The following is a 19954-nucleotide window of genomic DNA, read 5'->3' as shown; positions in this document are numbered from 1 at the left end:
TGTGTGTGTGTGTGTGTGTGTGTGTGTGTGTGTGTGTGTGTGTGTGTGAGAGTGTGTGTGAGTGTGTGTGTTTCCTATCTGTGAATGGGCCTAAGAGTCCCCACCTTGTGTTTAGTAGAAAGCATTTAGATTTAGAAGGAAATCCAGTACATACAGGTACTCCATTGCCCCTGAAGAACTGGTCTCCTTCCTACACACAGGAAGAAAATGAGCAACCCATATTCAGCATGCCCCCCACCCCGTTCATACAATGAGCCTAGTTTGGACAAGCTTTTTATGCTACCCTTAGTCACATCCTGGGGAAAGCTTTCCTTGGGGGCTTTCCAAAGTTGTGCCACTTTTACTAGACCGAGTCTCTACTCAGTGAGTGACAGGCTTGAGAGAGAGAGACAGTTCCAGCCGTGGTTTCTATGGGCACAGCTGCTTCGCCTGGCAGAGTGGAAAGACAGCCCAGTACCACAGAGAGAATTCACTTCCCTCAGGTTGCTCTAAACCCACCTTTTTAGGAAGAACACCCCGCACTCCCTCAAACAAGCTGGGTGAAGCCATATGTCACACCTGTCATCCAGCAACTTGCAGAAACAACCTGTGCTCTGCCTGCCTGGCCCTGGTGTCATTCCTGGAAGCATTTTAAAAGACAGAGACAGAGAGGGGAGGGAGGGGGCTTCTCAGAGTCAGCTTCTAGGGGAGTGGTCTCTAAATCTATGCTGAGCAGTTACGCCTCTCCAAAAAAAAAAAAAAGCTACACCTTGTAGAGAACCCTATATTGCCCCTTCCTTAAATCCAAATGTAGGTAGAACCCCTGAGGCTCAAACAGCCCTGAGATTCCGCACAAATTGTGGACGGTGTCCAAAGACACAGATTCAGGGACGTTCAGCATAAACCCCTAATGCACGAGAGCCCTGCTGATCTTTCCTAGAATGCCAGCGCTATTCCTGACCCTGCTGGGTTTTCTAGGGAGGATGACTGTGCCTCCTGAGGAGACCAGGGAATGGGCAGTGACCTGGGGGGGCGGGGCGGGGCCTGGAGGTATCCCTGTCTGTAAGTTTCCACAGAAAACATATGACAGCCGCGCAAACCTCCGCTGTGTCGAGACCCATTGCAAGGAAGAAAGAGACCCAGTCATGGGGGTGCAGCTCAGACTCAGACCTCCGGGTTAGCCCTGTCTGGGCATCTCCCTCAGTGCAGGCACCAGGACAGTCCACACAGAGCAGGCATTCAGGGGACAGAGGCTGAATGATGAGGGAGGTTTTTTTTTTTAAAGAGGGGAGCAGAAAGCCTTTTATCTTAAGCTTTCCAGACAGCCCTGAAAGCTGGGTGGTAGGAGGGCTAGCTTTGAGGGCAAACAGGAGACAGGGGAAGAGACCATAGGAATTGACTCAGAATCAACACAACAGTGCACTAAGGACAGAGAAATCTGGGACTCACATCCATCGCTCTGAAGAAAGTCTTTTCAAAGGAACCCTGACACATAATTTATAGGTAACTATCATACATTGGACACTGCTGGGCATCTTTAGGAGGCCCTCTCTTCCCACTTCTGTGCTTCACAGACACATACAGCCACCATTCTCATGTGCCCTAAGAATCACCAAACTGAGACGAGCTTGGGATCCAGAGACCATGCAAAGGTTTCCCTCATCCCTCATCTTCAGAGGGATCAAGCTCCAGGACTCCTGTTTCCGTGGGCTGTGTCTTCAGGTCTCATCCAGAAACCCTCTGGAGGCTTTCTCAGATCAAATGCCTCAGTTCTCACAAAGTCTTAATTAGAGGACTGCCAGCTTCCTGTGATCCCCATCTGATGGCTCACTTCCTCTGTGGCCTCCCCACAGCAGGCACAGGACTGTCTTACTATCATGGACCCCACAAGAGGGAAGGCTTAAGGCAACCGAGCAGTACCACACAGCTAGATCCCTGTGCCTCAGTCAGTGGACAACAACATTGCCAGGGGGCGTCAACAACCTGACGGGGAGAGGGCATAGGCAGTTCTACAGACAAGAGGGCTGAATTTGGGTCTTCTGAGAGAAAATTCCAGGAATCCCAGCTATGGTGTTTTAAATACAAGGTAATACAGGAAATTGAAGGGGGAAATTTCATCTGATCAATATCGCAGGAATAGCGCTGGAGGTGAAATTGTGGAGGAGGGGGTACAAACGACCTGAACTCACAAACGACCACTGAGCCTGACACAGGATGCCACCCCCTGCTATACAGGAATGTAGCGTCCGCTCCTCAAGTCTTCCCTATGAAACCCAGTTTTCAGCCAGACAGTGGTGGCGCATGCCTTTAATCCCAGCACTTGGGAGGCAGAGGCAGGTGGATTTCTGAGTTTGAGGCCAGCCTGGTCTACAAAGTGAGTTCCAGGACAGCCAGGGCTATAAAGAGAAACCTTGTTTCGAGGAACCAAACAAACAAACAAACACCCCAAGAAAAGAAAGCCAGTTTCCCTAGCACTGACCAGGAAAAATCCCAGCCTTGTAGGAACCCTCTTGGTGGTTACATATGTCTGGAATTCACATGTTCCCGGGGTCAGGAAACATCTTTGAAGTTCATTATTCTCAGCCATAAACAAGGCAGCAGCATCTACCTCACGAGGCCATTTGAGGGTGTCAGGCACCGAGCCTGGCAGAGAAGGCATTTGACAAGGATTCCGACAACTAGCAGAACCATGCTTCAAGAAGATGGTATTTCAGACACCTTCCACTGACTGCCGGTCCAAGTGTGGGAAGAATGCAAGAAGCTGTCAGGAAGGAGCGGAGAGAAAGTCGTGCTAGCTCTCCAAGCGTCAATCTCTCTGCTTCCCGATTGCCATGAGGCGTGCTGCTTTGTGTCATGTTCCTCACCTGTACATGGGCTGTGCAGTGTCACACAGTGTCACACAGAAGAAGCAGAGCTGAGTGACCATGGCCTACAAAATCTGAAACCACCAGCCAAATGTCCAGCTGTCCTCTTTTGGGTTGTTTCTCACACATTTGTCATAGTAATAAAAAGCCTGTTACTGGAGGCAAGGTGGCAGGCAGCAGTGGAGGGGCAGCAAACAGGGTCTGGTAGCAGCAGGAGAGACCCAAGGAGCGTCCAGAAGTTCCTTAGTGGGGGAAGAGGGGTTAGAGGAGGGAGGGAAAGGCAAGGACACCCAAGAGTGTGTGGCTAATGGGGACAAGGGCTGCCAGAATCAGGCTGGGGGGTGGGGATGAGGGGGTGGAGTTAGGAAGGTGAGGGAATTGAGGAAGCAGAGACTACTGTGTTGACCACAGTCCATGTGGAATGGAGGCTGGGCCATGACTGGTGTTCCAGGACAGGTGTAGTGGGGGGGGGCACTGAATGGCCAAGAAACCAGAGCAACAGGGCACCTCTCCAGCCCCTAGACCTTTCTCCCACCAGCAGCACAAGCAATTTCACTCCATCTGCAATCCAGTTGAAGCGGGCATCAGAGGAAACCCATGGCTACCCAGGGAGTTCATAACTCTACAATTACCCTAAAGGCACACCATGAAGCCACCTTCCTCAGGCAGCTGGAGATGTAGCCCTGCTGGTACAGTATTGGTCTAGCATGCACCAAGACCTAGTTTCTATTTCTATCTTCCCAGAAACTGAGCATAGTGGCTTATACCCATTATTCTAGCATCTGGGAAGCTGAAGCAGGGTCATGAGTTCAAGGCCAATCTAAGCTAGAACAGCAAGACGGTCTCAAAAATCCAGGGGCTGAAAATGTGACTCAGTGGAAGAACAGCACTTCTTCAGCATGCACAAGGTTCTGAGGTCATCCCCAGCACTGAAGAAGAGTAACGTTAAGATGGTAGACTTCATATTTTTCTCTTGAAAGGCTTTTCAGATGGTTTGTAGGCACTATGAAGCTCACCTCAGTTGTCTGAGCACACATCAGCTAGCCAGTGTTTGCTGGTGCTCAAGAGTAGCTTCTCCCCAGACAGGGTGTACCAGGTGGAAGCCCCAGGCCTGAGAGGCCACCAAAGGGCTTCTTCCCAATTTGGAAGAAGATGCCCAACATGGCTCCAAACCCTGTGATGGCTCACCTCATGCCATGCAATCTTATGCTGGCAGAGAAACTTCCTTTCAAAAAGGGCTCCAGTTCCTGGCTGCTAATCCAGGATATTCATTCTCTCTCTCTCTCTCTCTCCGCCCCCCCCAAGCCTTCCTGTCTGTCATTTTGACAGGTCTCCTAGACCCATGTATACCAAGACAGGTTCAAAGCACCTCCATGGACCTACTCCCTGGACCTCTCTCTAGGGTCTTGATCCACTATGACCACCTAACTATCCAGGTTTCTCAGACACACTCACACTTCTTTACCCCCCTTTAACACTTCATGTTCAGTGAGCTCCCTGCCCACTGTACATCAGGAGTGCTGTCAGCTCATCTTCCAACTGGCAAGCAGGGTTAGATAGTTGCCTCCCCTACCTTCCAGCTATAGACTCCTTACCAGCCTCCTCCCTCCCTCTCTCTCTCTCTCTCTCTCTCTCTCTCTCTCTCTCTCTCTGTGTGTGTGTGTGTGTGTGTGTGTGTGTGTACATGTCCATGTGCATATGCGCATGTCTGTGCATGAAGAAGACTGATTCATGTCCATGTGCATATATGTATGTCTGTGCATGTAGCGGCCAGAAGATAACATCAGGAGCTGTCAGCCCCAGGTTCATGAGCCCACATGCCTATCTTTCATACAGACAGAAGCAAACAGTGCATGCGTGCTCATTATATACATATGGAAGTATCCGTCTCTCTGCTTCTCACACACAGTATCCTTTTCTGGCACCATAGCTACTTGAGGACATCCTGGGCAATAGGAAGGATGGCTGGAACCAGCCTGTCCAATAGCTTCAGAACAAGCCTCCTATCCATTTGAATCTAGCTACACGTTCTTTGTCTACTCGGATACACACTTCAGCCTTCAGGCACTGCTCAGGGCCATATAAGCTTTTTATTTTTTATTTTTGGATCATGAATTGTTCCTATGACTTCGGGGGGGGAGGGGGTTGGCATCCAATGACACCCAGTTCATAGGAGTGGCTTGGATCAAAGGATCCATGGTCAGAGGTTCATTATGCACTAAGGCCCAGCAGCATGCCAAGGGCTGTCTCTCAAAAGGAGAGTAGTTATTTGAGGATAGCAGCTGGGCCTTGCTCCAAAATCCCAAACACTTGTGCTGTGATTCACTTTGGGGGCTGCCAAAGGCTCCAGATAGCATCCTTATCTACCACAGCACCTCTAGGATCACGGAGCCTCTGGATCATCCAGCCCAAACACAAAAGCAGCCTGCATGGGAGCCTGTATCTGTCGCAGAACCTTCTCCTGGTCCAGGTCCCACTCAAACTAGCAGCATTTAGAGTTCCTCCATAGATGGGGCTGAGTAACACACCCAGGTCTGGAATGTACTCTCTTCAGAGTCCAAAATAGATCTGCTAGCATCATGCGTCTTTTTTGGCTGTAAGCAGGGCAAGGCACAACAACTCATCCTCTGCTGGAGTAGGGTATCCCAGCATCCCTCACACCACACAACTTATAAAAACTTCAGTGATGCAAAGGGTCCTAGGTTTCAATAGGTCTTATTTCCAGCTTCTTCCACGAAGATCTTACTAGTAAGTCCCGCGAGGTTTCTACCTCTCGCTCATTCAATTCAAGTAGCATAATACTTTTACATCATTGGCACTTGTGACATACTGTAGAAGGTCACGGCAGGCAAGACCTTGCGGATGAAACTGTGCCACAGCATAGGAGAGTGAACTACCCCTTAGGTAGGATCATGCATGGATATTACTGGCCTTGCTTGGTGAAAACTAACTGCTTCCGGGAGGTCTTGTGGACAGGTCTGGAGAAAAAGGCATTTTCCAGATCAATAGCTATATACCAGGTGTGTGCATTTGCTCAAACAAGGAAGCCACATCTGGTACAGCAGCTGGAGTCTCCACTTGGCCCATTTAATGATAAGCGCTAACATTCTCTAAGACCCAGGTTTATTTTGCATAGGCTACCTGTGCTTGTTGAGTTGAACGGGGGATGTGGGTAGGGAAACAGACACCCTTGGCATCCCTCAAACTCTTCACGGGGTGCTCATCTCTGAAAACCCTCTGAGAGATACATTACTGCTTCCAATTTATCATCTTCTTCCTGGCTGAACACATTTCAGATGGTTTCCATTCGACCCTGGTCTTGCTCCACGGGGCAGAAAGTCAACGGGATGATCATGCCGGCTGTTGTATTTTCTGTGCCAGTAAATAACCACAGGATATGTTCAGGGACCCACGGCTCCCTCTAAGTTGGGTCTAAGCTAAAACTCCACTGATCCGTGACCTCCATCAGCCCCTCTGGGAAGAGAGGACCGCAATGTCATTCCAGTTTCCTGGAACCGAGTCAGCTCACGGACAACATCCACTAGGCCCCTGGGTTCTCTGATTACTTCCTGTCTCCTAGTGTACAGCCGTCCTGGTCAAAGACCTTAAGACCCTTCGGGGAGGCCTGGCCAAAAGATTAGCAGTATACACTTTCTTCATGAGTGACTTGAAGGACTCGGGGAGGCCCAGCCTCCCTGTCATTGAGCTCAGGTGGGACGAGTTGGGGATCCACGCTTCTCCTTTTATGATCTGAGTTACACTTTTCTGTTTGCTCGCCCCGGAGGCCTTTTGCCTGTACAGTCAAGAATGCAGCCGACTTCTCATCTACTTCACCCCTAGGAACACGGTGATTAACTCGCCAGCCCCATAGGTCTGCACGAGCCAGACGGCTGTGATTACTGCTTTGCTCGACCGCCCATTATGGTAATTACTAATTACACCCACCGTGCCCTTGGAAGTTGAGAGCCACCACTCGGCCTCTTCCTCCCCCATCCGATTACTCTACTGACTTCAGAGTTCTCAGTGCACGGTCCACAGAAGGTCAGAGAAGAACAATCGACATTTCAGAGTGGGTCTCCCAAATGTATTTCCCAGAGTACCAGTGGGAAGGGAGGCCGGTGAGGTTTTGAAGCGGGAGAGATCTGCTCCTCTGAAATCCCAATCTTTCCAGCTGCTGCTGACCCTTCCTCTACTGAACCCGAAGAGACTTGGCATCTCCAGTTCTGACACAGTGTGCCAGCTTTTCACGGTTCAGCTGGCCAGGCAACCTGTTAGCGTCCTTCCTAACTCCTGATCTGCAACATTAAACAAAGACTCTCAGCCTCAATAAGGTCAGCAGACCCAATTTTATGTCCCCTGCCACCGTGACCCCATACCCACAAAATCTACCCCCGTAGGCTTGTGGATTCCTCCTAGGGAATTAGAAGGCACATCAGCTCCTTTGGAAGTCCGTTCACCTTGCACAGGTAAGATGACCCAACGGGAGGTGACCGAAAAGGAGAGCGCCTTTGCTCCTTAAGGGTGGGGTGACAGGTGTGGGGTGCAGATGCTCACAACACAGGGGTGCTATGATGTTTAATCTTCCTTGTCAATTTGATGGGATTTAGAATCACCTCAGAAGCACTCCTAGTGTGTCTGTGAGACGGGAAGACCTGCCTCGAATGTAAGTGGCACGGTCCAGGATGGGCTGACTAAACAGGATAGAGCGGGCTGAGTATGAGCGCATATCTCGCTGTTTTCTGACTGTGGACCCCATGATATCAGGTACCTCCGGCCTCTGTGCTCACATCTTCCCCAAGACGATGAGATAGCCTTTACTTCAAGTTGTTCTTTGTTATATTTTCAAAATATATACAACAAAATCAGATATTTTGTTATAGCAATAAGTACCTTACACAGATATAAATTTAACAATCAAGGTGGCCCCCAAAACAGCTGGCAGCTTCACAGTCACATAGGTAACCTGACAAGCAGGGTTCACTGTGAGGGGCAGAGTAGAGACCTTGTCACAGGCAGGGCTTTTCAACCCTGAGATGCCAATGTCGCACTCAGCTGTCCTTCTGTGAGTGTGGAGGTCACACCCCAATTCCCTCCACCTTCAGCCCAGAGCACGCAGAAGTTGGGGGAAAGCCGGGGCTCCCAGACTCTTCCAGCCATGGCCAGCGCTGCCAAGTTGAAGAGTTAAACTTGGGTTGAGGTCTAATCCAGCATCTGTTGACAAATCATCTCTCATCCCTCAGTCCCAGGCCTGCCATGACCCCTGCACGAGCATTGCACAAGGCCTGGACCTCCATGGCGGGCAGAGCGGGGCTGGGCCTTGGCGGCTTCTGTTGCCCAACTCTTCAGGGAGGCTGAGAGGGCCTAAACCGATGTGGTTTCCCTCATGAGCCTCAGACTCATTGTTTTTAATATTAGGCAATGAACAGAACTTTGACAATACTAAATAAGCCAGGCACTACTTTGAAGAGCAGCACCAAACTGGAACTCCTGATGGGCTGCTGGCGGCACGGTCACGGTCGTCATTAAAGCCTTACCCTCCTATGGAGTCACAGGGTTTATTCTTAAGCCAATTTTCCCCTTTAATACATCTTACAAGGTCCGATAGGTAATTTGACAACATATATCTGCTTCCGAATATTCCAACACGTATATATGCAGGTGTGCATTCATGTATGTGCACATGTGGACCCTCAGAATTGGTGAAGGAATGTGAAGACGTGTCCATTACATTATCCTTTCCACAAGTATATGATTAAATTCTTTGCAGCAACAACAGAAAAATCCATTTATAAACTTAACAGGGGCTATGAAGATGGCTCAGCAGACAAAGTGCCACAAACTGTCAGACACGCAAATGCACACACGCTATGGCACACGTGCACCCTCCACACACACATCATACACACGCGATAATAAATATTTTAACAAACAACACGAACTTGCTGAAGGGACAGGGAAGGCAGAAGAGAGACACACTGCAAGGACGGTGGTGACTGGGTTGGAGTTTTGACTCCACCCTTCAATGGCAAACAGACCTTGGTTAAGTAACCTGCTGGGGACGAGGGGGAAGGAAGTGGGAGAGCGCTCAGTCCAAGCGCTTGGGAAGTGTAGACAACTCCATGTGTCAAGCACTTGGATTGGAGCCTGGCACCTGTACCAGCCGTTGCCCAGCATGGGTATGATGAGGGCTCACAGCAGAGCCCAATGTCGAGGATACCATCTGCAGAAGGGTGGGCATGGCACTGAGAGCCCTGGGTGACAGGAAGCCTTCGGCTCTTGCTCTTACTGATATGGCTTGCAGGGTCTGCACAATGGCGCCCAGACCCACTGAGGCATACCTGCCGTGCACTATGCGCTGGTGTGAAATCCCCAGACTAAACATGGTGAGAAGCGCAGACTTGGATAAAGCAGAGATAGATACATCTGCCTTCCAGCTTCATCCACCCTGGAGAAGGTAGCAGGTTCAAGAAGGAAGCACCTGCAACCTCCTCAACAGCAGCAGCGCCCCTGGGAGCAAGGAGAAATTCAACATCTCTGCTGATTAGGGGGCCCATTTTATGTAGCAGCCATGAGGAACCCATTGAAGGGTGTGTCCACCCTTGCTGGCACAGCCTCACACTCACGAAGCCTAATTTACCCCCTAAGTGACCTCACCCAGGGCCCCAGGCAAGACTCGCCTTCCTAAGACTCTAACAGTTATGGCTTCTCCCCAGGTTTTGGTCTGGCTGATTTGAGTGGGATACAGGCTAAGCAAGAAAACGACATGTAAAGTTTCCAGATTCAGCAGCCCCACACCTCCCATCTACATAACGTCTGAGATCTACTGGAAGAAGCGTTCCCTGCAGTAAGAGAAGAAGAAATGTTTCAGATGATCTAATCCAGCCTGTCACTTTGCAGATACTTGGCCTATGACCTCAGGGCTAGGGGCAGTAACCAACAGCCCAGATTTAAGTCTTGCTGCGTAGCCTTGGCTGTGCACTTTGGCTAAATCACCCAACCTCTCTGGGCCTCCACTGGGAAAGGGTTGGTCTAGCTAGCTAGTCTCTAAATGATGTAGTGCTTCTCTTACTGCATGATCTCTTCTGTCTGTGCCACTAATGTTAGTGTAGTGTTTTCTGCCTCCCAGAGATGCAAGTTCGGAAGGCGTGGGGCAGACAGGAAAAGGCAATCCCACTCTCTCCTAGACTCTAACAATTAGGAAGAAAGCCAACTCCCTCCAGGCCATCCTACCTCACCGTACACACGTACACACACATGTACACACACACACACACACGCCCACAATCGTGAGCCTTTGTCATGGGGGATGGCATTCTTACGATAAACACCTGTTAAAAACTCAGCTCACGAGCGGTTTCTGATGCTACTAACTAGAGTGTTTAATTAAATATTACTCACTCAGGAAGCAGCCTCTGCCAGCTCACCACCACACTGTACAGTTTGCTTTCAGAGAAAAAGAGAGGGGAGAGAGGAGCCCGAGCCCCGCTCAGCTGGCAGGAGCTTCTCTGGAAAGGTGCCAGCCAACCCTCCAGCAATACCCCGCTTACCAGAACCCACCAAGCAAGGGGAGTCGTATTCCACAACCTTGCAGAGCCAATGGCCAGCCCCACTGCTGGGTTATCCCAGATGGCAGTGGACACACACAGAAATGTGTACAGACACATGCTCATGCTGGAGAAAATATGTTCGCTGACGGGCAAGAACACTTAGGAAACACACATATTCACAATGATACACGAACAGACACTCTCAGAAACACACAAGGACACACTCTCGGTCGCAAAAGCACCCACAACTTCCTGGCTGGCAAGCATCGTCACCGGCACCATTTGTGAACATTCAGTCTTTGCCATGGCACATCCTTAAACTTGGACATTAACAAGTCCTTGCACACCCGTCAGGCGCGGGACAACCCAACCCGCCGCTCCATCAGGCTGCTCGTGTTTCTCTGTTTCCATCGATTTCCTGACATAACCTCGGTTGCCGGGAGAAGCGTCGGCGGCTCCGGGGTGGCTGGCGCCGCGCGCAGTGTCACCAGGCGGTCTCCCAGTGAGAGGCGCTACAGGGCCCCATCGGGAAGGGGGACCAGGACAGTTGTGACCACTGCAAATCAGAGCCCGGACTGGCGGGAAAAGCGAAACTAACTTAACTCAGGAGGGTCGCGATGCACGGTGCAGAAAGGGTCCCCTCGACTTTGGCGATGGGAGTCCGCCTCAACAACCAGAACTCTAAGGCGCCCCGGGACCACGGCACGCTCCAGGCCTCTTTCTCTATCTGCAGCCTAGGCTCATCCTAGGGCGCGACAGTCCCCGCTCCACTGAGGTCCCCGCCCAATGCCGCCCCCGCAGGTGGGACCCCAGAGCCTCCAGGAGCTGCCCCTCCGCAGCAGAGGCGGCAGCGCACAGGGCGGCGCCCGGCCCCTCTCCGGGGACCCAAGATCGATCATGGTTCCACCGTGGGTGCCCACCCTATACCCACGCTCTGCCCCGGGCCCACCCTCTCAGTTCCCACAGCGTGGTGGTCCCCGTGTCTCCCCCTCCCCGGATCCCAGAGCCCGAACGCGCGCCCACCCAACGGGTCTTCCGTGTCCCGCGCCGCCTACCGTGCACAGAGAGGCCGCAGCTCCCGGAGCTCAGGAGGCTCGCGGTGCCCAGGGCCGCGCCCGCTGCAGAGAGCGAAGTCGCTTCCTCCCCACGGCCCCGGCGCCAGCGCCTGGAGCTGGTTCCTGCAGCAAGCGCGCGGGCCGCTCGAGCGCGACTCGTGCGCTGAGAAGAAAAAGCCACCGACTTCTCTAAAGTGGGTGGGGGGGCGGAGAAAAAGAGGGACGCGCCATGGGCGGAGTTTGTACGCCCCACCCCGCCTCCATCTGCCCTGCCACGCCCCATGTCACGCTCCTTCACCACGCCCCGCCTCAGGTCACGCCCTTTATCTCCGCCCTCACTTCGGCCCTTAGCGCTTCATGTCCCGCCCCCTTCCCGCTTTTTCCCGCCTAGCCCCGCCCCAGCCCCGCCCCTTTCTCCTCCACGCCCCTCTACTTTCCGGCCGTGTGTTGGGTTTCCCAGGGCTGAGCGCTGCGGGGCGCCCGAGAGCTCTCAGAGGCAGGCCCGGATTGCGGCTTTACGAGCTCTGTAGCCCCCGGTACCACCTTTTTGCGGAGGTGGTGTAGGCTCAGCCTTACATCTCTCTGCCCTGGCCTCTGCAGCAAGAGCTTTGATCCCTCTGGAGGAGTTTTTGGGAAAGGTTGGGCCTAAGGCCCGGATCATAATAACGGAAAACCTGCGGGGGGGGCGGGGGGAGGGTGCTGCGGAGGTGCCCGGGCCTGTATTGAGGAGTTGAGGTTCATTCATTAGAGAAAAGAATATTTGGCAGGGTGAGGTTATAGAAATAATCACAGGAGCAAGATCTTGGTTAACTCGTTTAAACTCTGAGTTAAGGTTCTGCAATGCTGCCGCGCAAAGGAATTGTATGAGTCCATGTGTAATCCGGGTGCTCTATACTTACTGTTTCCACACTCATGGGGACAGACAAGCATCTCGGGACTTCAAGAGCCCGAGGTCCTGGTCGCATAGCCATCCACAGTATCTAGACACCAAGCTTAGGATGGCATGAGTGACAGGCACTTCACGTTAAAATTGCGCCCTGTTAGAGGCTCTAGTCTGAAAGATACTTCCTTTCCCTTCGTTACAGAAGAGAGTTGCCACGGGTGCCTGGAGGGATTTTACATTCCCATCTTAACGATATCCCCCTAAGATCTCCCCATTCCTCACCCATAGGAGGCAAGGGATGCTAGATAAGTCGCTATACATACTGTGGCCGCTGACGTTATTTAATCACTCACTGTAAAGACCCGAAGTGCCGGAGGCTATAATGTAGACTCCAACCACCTCACTGTGTTGCCAATTTTGTTTGAAAACACAGATGTGCCGGGCGGTGGTGGCGCATGCCTTTAATCCCAGCACTTGGGAGGCAGAGGCAGGTGGATTTCTGAGTTCGAGAGTTCGAGGCTAGCCTGGTCTACTGAGTGAGTTCCAGGACAGCCAGGGCTACACAGAGAAACCCTGTCTCGAAAAACCAAAAAGAAAAAAAAAACACACACACACACACAGACACACAGATGCTTCGGGACTGCTATGGACAAGGTGGGCCTGCGTGGGGAAAGAGGCCTCTCCGGGACCCTAGAGTCTCAAGCCCATTGGCTCTCCAGGCATGCAGCCTTGCTGGTGACTTGGGTGACTTCCTCCTGTTGGACTCTTCAAAGTCTGGAAATTTGTAGCATTCCCTGTGAGCACATAGCTTGGAAGGAGAGCCGTGTTCCATATGTTGAGTGAGAAGTACGTGTCTCCTAGCAGGTGTGGTCACCTCACAGGGCAGGTACTTCGACACACACCTGGGGCTACATACTCTCTTCTGAGACTTGTCTTTTGCCTGGAGGAAGCTTCCAGGACAGACCGGGATACATTTCAAATGATTAAAATGGCAGCTGTTCATCTAAGTCCTTAGCTTTGACCCCCGAGAAAGACAGCTCTCAGTAGGCACAAATACTTCTCTATCAGCACTGATCCTGAATTCTTGAGTTCTGATCTTGACGGTCCGAATATCTAAGCTTACTTGACAGTCATCTTTCCCGCCCCGGGGATACTGGGAAGGTGGGCTAGTATCACAGAGTTAGTCACACAGCAGTGGCCTCCATGAATCAGAGCACTGTGAAAGAGTCCTCAAGGCCAGAGTCTATTGTTTGTTGGAACGTCATCAGCTTGCAATAGTGTAACACCAGCCGATATGATCGAAAGGTCAGCTGATGATTGCGTAAGCCTCAGGCAAATTTGTGAGCCCCAGGGAGGGAGGAGGCTCCGGACTCCCAGTTCTGCTCACACCGTCCCGAGACCCCACTCCCACATCTTGTACATCATGGATTCTGTTGATATGATTGGCTCACTTCTCTAACCTTCAGAGAATGATAAGGATGGGTCATTAGGGAACAAGTCTTCACAGAATTTCTTTTTCTGATGTTGGGTTGAGGTCTAGCTAGAGATGTCTTGGACAGTTGGGGACCACAGGGAAGAATCCTGGCATTCTTTAAAGGATACAGGGCCCCTGTCTTCCCTGAGGCCTCTTGGAATAAGACCAACCTAGTGTAAACCCCAACACCGTTGTTCACCCACTGGGTGTCCTTGACAAAGATACTTAACCTGCAGAGATTCAGTTTGTTTGCGGTTGATTTTGTGTATATGCCAGCATATGTAAATGCAAACTTGGGCACACGCGTAGCACAGCATGCCCGTGGAGGTCAGGACAACCTCAGGCACTGGTCCTCAACTTCCACCTTGTTTAAGACTAGGCTTTCTTGTTCACGGCTACATATGCCAGGCTAGCTGGTCTGGGCATGTTATTGAACTTGGGGGTTACAACATGCGTTCCAAATCAGGTCGGGCCACCTGTCCTCAATAAGCCAATTAATGGAGCCAAATTAAAAGTGGAACGCAGAAAAAGAAGATATAGTTGGTGTGGTCACACTGGGAAGAGGGACAGACAGAGCTAGCAAATCCCATAAGTTCATCTGTGGGGTTGTGAAGTGAGGTTGGGGTCAAGGATGTGCACATCTAAGCAGTCCTGGTCCCAGTATGGTTCTGCTGGCCCATCTTTGTCTGGGCTTCAGTCGCATCCCGTAGGGAGGTCTGATGAGTTCTCAGAACTATGTGAAATCTTTCTGGGAGACAAGTTTCCCCTCTGGCTGGAGTCCTTTCTTCTTCTTCCAGCATGAGAGTCCTGGGGAAATTCCCACTTCTTTGGGGTCCATTGTTTCAATAGTCTGACAGTCAGACTGAGAGACACAAGTGTCTCTTTGGAATATTTTCATTTCTGCCAGGCTGGTTACAGGAGCTTCTGGGGATTCTCCAGTCCACACCTCTCCCCCACGATCTGAGAAGTATGAGTATTTAAATGAGGTCACTTATGCTGATCACTGCCACAACCTCCTTTGCATGGGTGTTTGGAATTTTAACTCAGACCTTCACGGTTGTGGGGTACACTTTACCCAGCCCAAGAGATTCAGTTTTGTTATCCATAGAACTACTCTGTGTTTCCCAGAGTTTGGAGATGCATGTTCTCATCCGTATGTTCTCTCATTTAAGAAACATAAACTATTTCCCAAGAATTTGTGAGGCCAATCCAAGACACAAAAGTGTTTCAAGTGCTACCAAGACAGAGAGAACAAACACTGGGGCATCTTAGGACATGTAGACCACCCCTTAATCATAGGCGAAGACGGCTCTCTCTCACAAGGTAAAATTAGGATCTATTTGTCCTTAGCGGGCATGCTGGTGCAGGATCACATTGTTGAACGGTGACACCTGCTGGCAGGATGTGAGATTGCAGTACAGCGATAGCAACCATTCAGAGAAAAGGTTCAGTAACTTTATGCCAGGCTTTGGCTGGTACCCCGGGCTTGAAAGGAGCTAAGACTCTGAGATGTTAAGAGAGATGGTCATTCTCTGTGTGACATGCAGCTCAGTTGTTAAGACATTTTAGCTAGCATCACATAGACCTGGCCTTGCTGGCACGTACCTGTAAACCCAGCACTTGGGAGGTAGAGGCAGAAAGAGCTGAAGTTCAAGGTTATAATCCTTTACATAGTGAGTTTAAGACCAGTTTGGGGTACATGAGATCCCAAGAGATGGGGATAGAGGGAGAGGGGCAATCTTGGGACAACAGTTACGGCTATGGTTTTTTGTTGTTGTTTTAAAGGATGTACTTATTTTTATTTTATATCAATGAGTGTTTTGCCTACATGTACACAAGCGTGCTGTGTGAGTACCTGGTACTGGGAGAGCCCAGAAGAAGGTGTCAGATCCCCTGGAACTGGGAGTTATGAATGGTTGTGAGCTGTCGTGTGGGTCCTGAGAGTTGAACCCACATCTTCTGAGAGATCAACCAGCACTAAGGCACTAAACCAGCTCTCCAGTGAAACTGCAATATTTTCTAATACTTCTTCCAGTAAAATAATAGCAAGTTGGCTGGGCTGCTGGTGCCTCTGTCAACTTGTTGCAAGTAATTTTTTGCCAGTCCTTCAGGGTATTTTCCCCATGGGACGTCTTTACTGGAACAATAAATCTTTATTTAAACAGTGTAAGCAAATGCTTCCTGAGAATATTTCTTTCTTCGGCCTCTCAGTATTCTTTTAATTAAAATTTGAGGCTCTTAATGAACATACATTGAGCTCTTCTTTTTTTTTTTTTCTTTTCTCTCTTTCTATTATTTTTTAACCCACTGAATTCAGTTAGTGCTGCCTGCTACAATGTGGACTCATCACGTTGGTTGGCTAGCTCTTATACAGGGCTTGTGCAGAAACCACAGCTGCAGCGAGGTCATAGGCAGGGCTGCCACAGGTGTCCAGAAGACAGCATTCCACAGCACCCCACCCCCACCCCCACCCAGTTCTCCGGCTCTTAAACCTTTCTGTTCCCTTTTTGAGGATGTCCAACAAGCCTTGGGCAGCTCGCGTTGGGGGAGGGGCTAATATAGACGTTCTGAGGATGTCCAATAAGCCTTGGGCACCTTGCGTTGAGGGAGGGGCTAATATAGACGTGTTAAACTTGTCCAATAAGCCTTGGGCAGTCTTCCGGCTTTACATCCCAAACCCCGCTTCCTCCTCCGTGACTGTGCCACAGCCTCTCTCCAGAAGCTTCTCCTCCTTACCCCTGCCCCCTGCCCCACCCCGCTCTGCTCTGACTCCCAGTTCCCATCTGCCTTTCTTGGTCACCCCTGATTACACTCTCTCCCACCTGGCCCTCTCTCACAACTCTTTTGAGAGAGGCTATTTCTCCACCGATTGTCAGAATCTTTGGGTCATCCTAAGCTCACCAGACTTTTAGCGAATGAAGGGCCACGTTGCATTCCCACAGATGCCCAAGGCTCTCCTGGATCCTTGACACATAGCATCTCTCAGTCACTGCCCTGAAACAAGCCACCCCAAACCCAGTGGTTTTAAAGAGCAAGTATTTATTCCCACTTGCATTTGTTGGGTGGCTGGGATGAGCTGGTTCTTCTGGCCTTGCGTTCCAGGACTGCCTGAGCCTGACTCATCAATGAGCAACCCAGTGTATGCACCCCGGGACCGAGGCTGAGAGGGCAGCAGAAACCAGGGAGAACCCACGGCTTGTGTGTCCTTTAAGTCTCTGATCTGCTTCCTTCAGGAGCAAAAGGAAGTCACAAGGACAGGGGAGGAAGATGCTCCAGGAGATCGAAAGAGAGAACAGCGAGTATTTCCTTCATAGTCTCAATCCCCACTGTCCTCAAATAGTTTTGGATGAATAAATGAAGACCTCCATTTGGATGGAATAAGCTGGGTCAAATAAAGGGATAGCATGGTGAAGAAGGGAAAGGAGACGCCCGAAAGCACAGCCAAGGTGACCTGTTCAATGCCTGTGCTTCCTGAGGTGGCTTCTGGGCTGTGGCATGCATAAAGCCTTAGATTGAGTCCCCAAGTTCTGCTAGAATAAATGAACTTTTAAAAGAAAAACCTTGTCTAAAGTGCCAAGCATAGCGATCTGACAATCCCAGCACTTAGGAGGCAGAGGCAGGAGGATCAGCAGCTCAAAACCAGCCTTGGCTACATGAGACGATCTCAAACAAAACAAAAGAAAAATCTCATCTCCTTACTCCTCATTCCAGCTTTCTGGTGTAGAAAAGCAAACACAAACACAGGTGAAGTCAATGCCTTATGTAGCTAGTAGCTAAGTACAGCTTGGACTTGAATCCATGCAACATGGCTCCAGAGTCAGTCAGTCTCAGGTGGGGAAGGCATGCTGGTAGAAACAGGGCTGTCCCTGGCTGGCAAGCATGTGCGACAGAGGCCATCTTGAAGGGACAAGAAGCAGAGAGCTGAGACCAGAAGCAGACACCACCTTCAAGACTCCCGATTTCTGCCATCCAGACCACGGTCCCAAAGACTCCCGGACTTCCCAAACACAAATCCTTCCTGTGGAGGATGTTTCCCGTTCCAGCTATTAAGCACCTCACCCAGGTCTCTACAGGAGATCACACGTTTAGGTGACATCAAAATATGGGGCTGGAGAGATGCCTTGGCAGTTAAGAGCACACGCCGTGAGTTCAGTTCCCAGCACCCACACTTAGCAGGTGGCCTCCCACCACCTGTAATTCCAACTCCAAAGTGGCCAATGCCCTCTTCTGGCTGCCTCAGACACTTTACTCTTCAATTCAAAATTAAAACTAAATTTAAAAATTTTTTATAAGTTTAATTTATGCTTTTTATAATTAAAATTTAAATAAATTGAACACAAAATTTAAAAAGGAAAATAAGCATCATGAAGGGATAATGGAGGAAGACTATTGGAAAATATGAGAGTAAATGACAGAAGAATAATGAAAAAATAATTCTAGTAGTTATTCTCTTCCCCAACCCTCTATCCCCCACCCCCAGTAACAACAGGGGTGTGGAGGGGCAGAGCAGGAAACCACTGGGTAAAGAGTGTGGTGTCTTACTTGTATCCTTCTCATATAAAAACGGATTTGTGACTGGAAAGATAGCCCAGTGAAAGATCACGTTCTTTGCATACACGGGGCCCCGTGCCTGATCACAGGGGCTACAGACTAAAATAAACAAATAAAGGACTTGCGTGCATTTTAAATAGTTCGTTTCTATAACAAACTACCATGGGGATTTCTTTCTCTGAGTTCTGGAGGCTGGAGAGACTGGGATGAGGTCCAAAGCTTCATGTCTGGGGAAGGCCTGTGTCTCGGTTTGCTTTCTATTGCTGTGCTGAGCACCTTGAACAGAAGCAATGTAGAAGGAAAGGGTTTATGGCTTAGACTCTATCACTGAGGGAAGCCAGGACAGGAACTCAAGGCAGGAACTGAAGCAGATACCATGAAGGCATGTCTCTTACTGGCTTGCTCTCCATGGCTTGCTCAGCTTGCTTTCTTATACAGTCCGGAGCCCCCTGTCTAGGGGGTGACACGGCCCACAGTGGACTGAGCTCTCCCATATCTATCATCAATCAAGAAAAGGCTCCCATAGACTCACCAATAGGTTAATCTTATGGATGCATTTTCTCAATTGGGGTTCCCTCTTCCTAGGTAATCCTTGGCTTATGTCAAGATGACAAAACCAACCAACATAGCCTGTTTGTTAGACTCTTGTAACCTCCTATATGTAACCTCTCTTCACTGTGTTCCCACATACCGGGGGAGTGGAGAAAGTCTCTCTGGCTTTTTTTTACAGGGACACTAATCCCTTTCATTACCACCAGCTCTAAGAACACAAACATTCAGCTGGCAACAGCCTGAATTGTCCTGATATAAAGCAAATCAATAGAAGCCCACTCCAGCAACCCCCTTCACCAGAGGTGGCCTTCTCAAGATCACCTGGATCACCCTCAGAACAATAGGATCACTGTGTGCTCTACCATAGGTGCCACCAGCCCTGTATGGGCCTCTTTCTGCTCTTCCCACTAAACCCTGACCATAGAGTTGGCTCCAATCGGGATTAAAGGCACCGGTGAGGCTCAAAATTAAGGAGGGCTCCCAAGGGACCCCTGGTTGGTAATTCCTCCAAGAAAAGGTCCTTGAACCCAAGGTCCCTCCTGCCAGGCAGAGCTTATAACTCATGGGCTATGGCTTCCTGGCTCTCACTGGCAACTCGGGAGGTCAGATATCCCTGGACAAGGGTCCTGCAAGCACACTGACAAGCTCTGCCCTCCCTCTTCCATCGTCACAGGGTCCTCCGACCCTGAGCACTAGTCTCTCATCTGTGCCATGGGGATGCCCTGGGCTTTGAAGTGGGGCCCATCTGAACACACAATGCTCTGAGACATTGGGTAAATCAAACACCCTGCCTCATCTCATCCTGCTCCAGGAGTGCACGAGCTCCCATAACAACTCACCCCTCCCTACCCTGTTCCATCTGAGCCATGGCAGCTCAATGTGGGGGCTGCTGAGTCTGGCTGAAGTCCCAGGCGCCCACCTAGAACCCAGAAGGCAGAGGCCTGGCGTGGATCGAGCTGAGGGACCTTTCTATTTAAAGGAAAAAAACACAAGGCAATATTTTTAGGTGCCAACTAATTTGTGTGCTGTGTGGCTTAGTGGTGGCTGAC

At 50.4% G+C, this 19954-nt stretch overlaps 1 protein-coding gene across 1 annotated transcript in view; it reads right to left on the bottom strand.

The window, feature by feature from the left end:
* Spsb1 (splA/ryanodine receptor domain and SOCS box containing 1) overlaps nucleotides 1-11599 on the bottom strand; it is a 60030-nt gene extending 48431 nt beyond the window's left edge. The window contains exon 1 of the mRNA XM_028757861.1: nucleotides 11446-11599. The gene's annotated coding sequence lies outside the window, so the exon portion shown is untranslated. The remainder of the gene's footprint in view (nucleotides 1-11445) is intronic.
* Nucleotides 11600-19954: the final 8355 nt, after the last annotated feature.

This window comes from Grammomys surdaster, unplaced genomic scaffold (assembly GCF_004785775.1).
Source record: "Grammomys surdaster isolate TR1022 unplaced genomic scaffold, NIH_TR_1.0 126185, whole genome shotgun sequence".
Classification (NCBI taxonomy): Eukaryota; Metazoa; Chordata; class Mammalia; order Rodentia; family Muridae; genus Grammomys; species Grammomys surdaster.
This window is presented reverse-complemented; position numbering and strand designations above follow the sequence as displayed.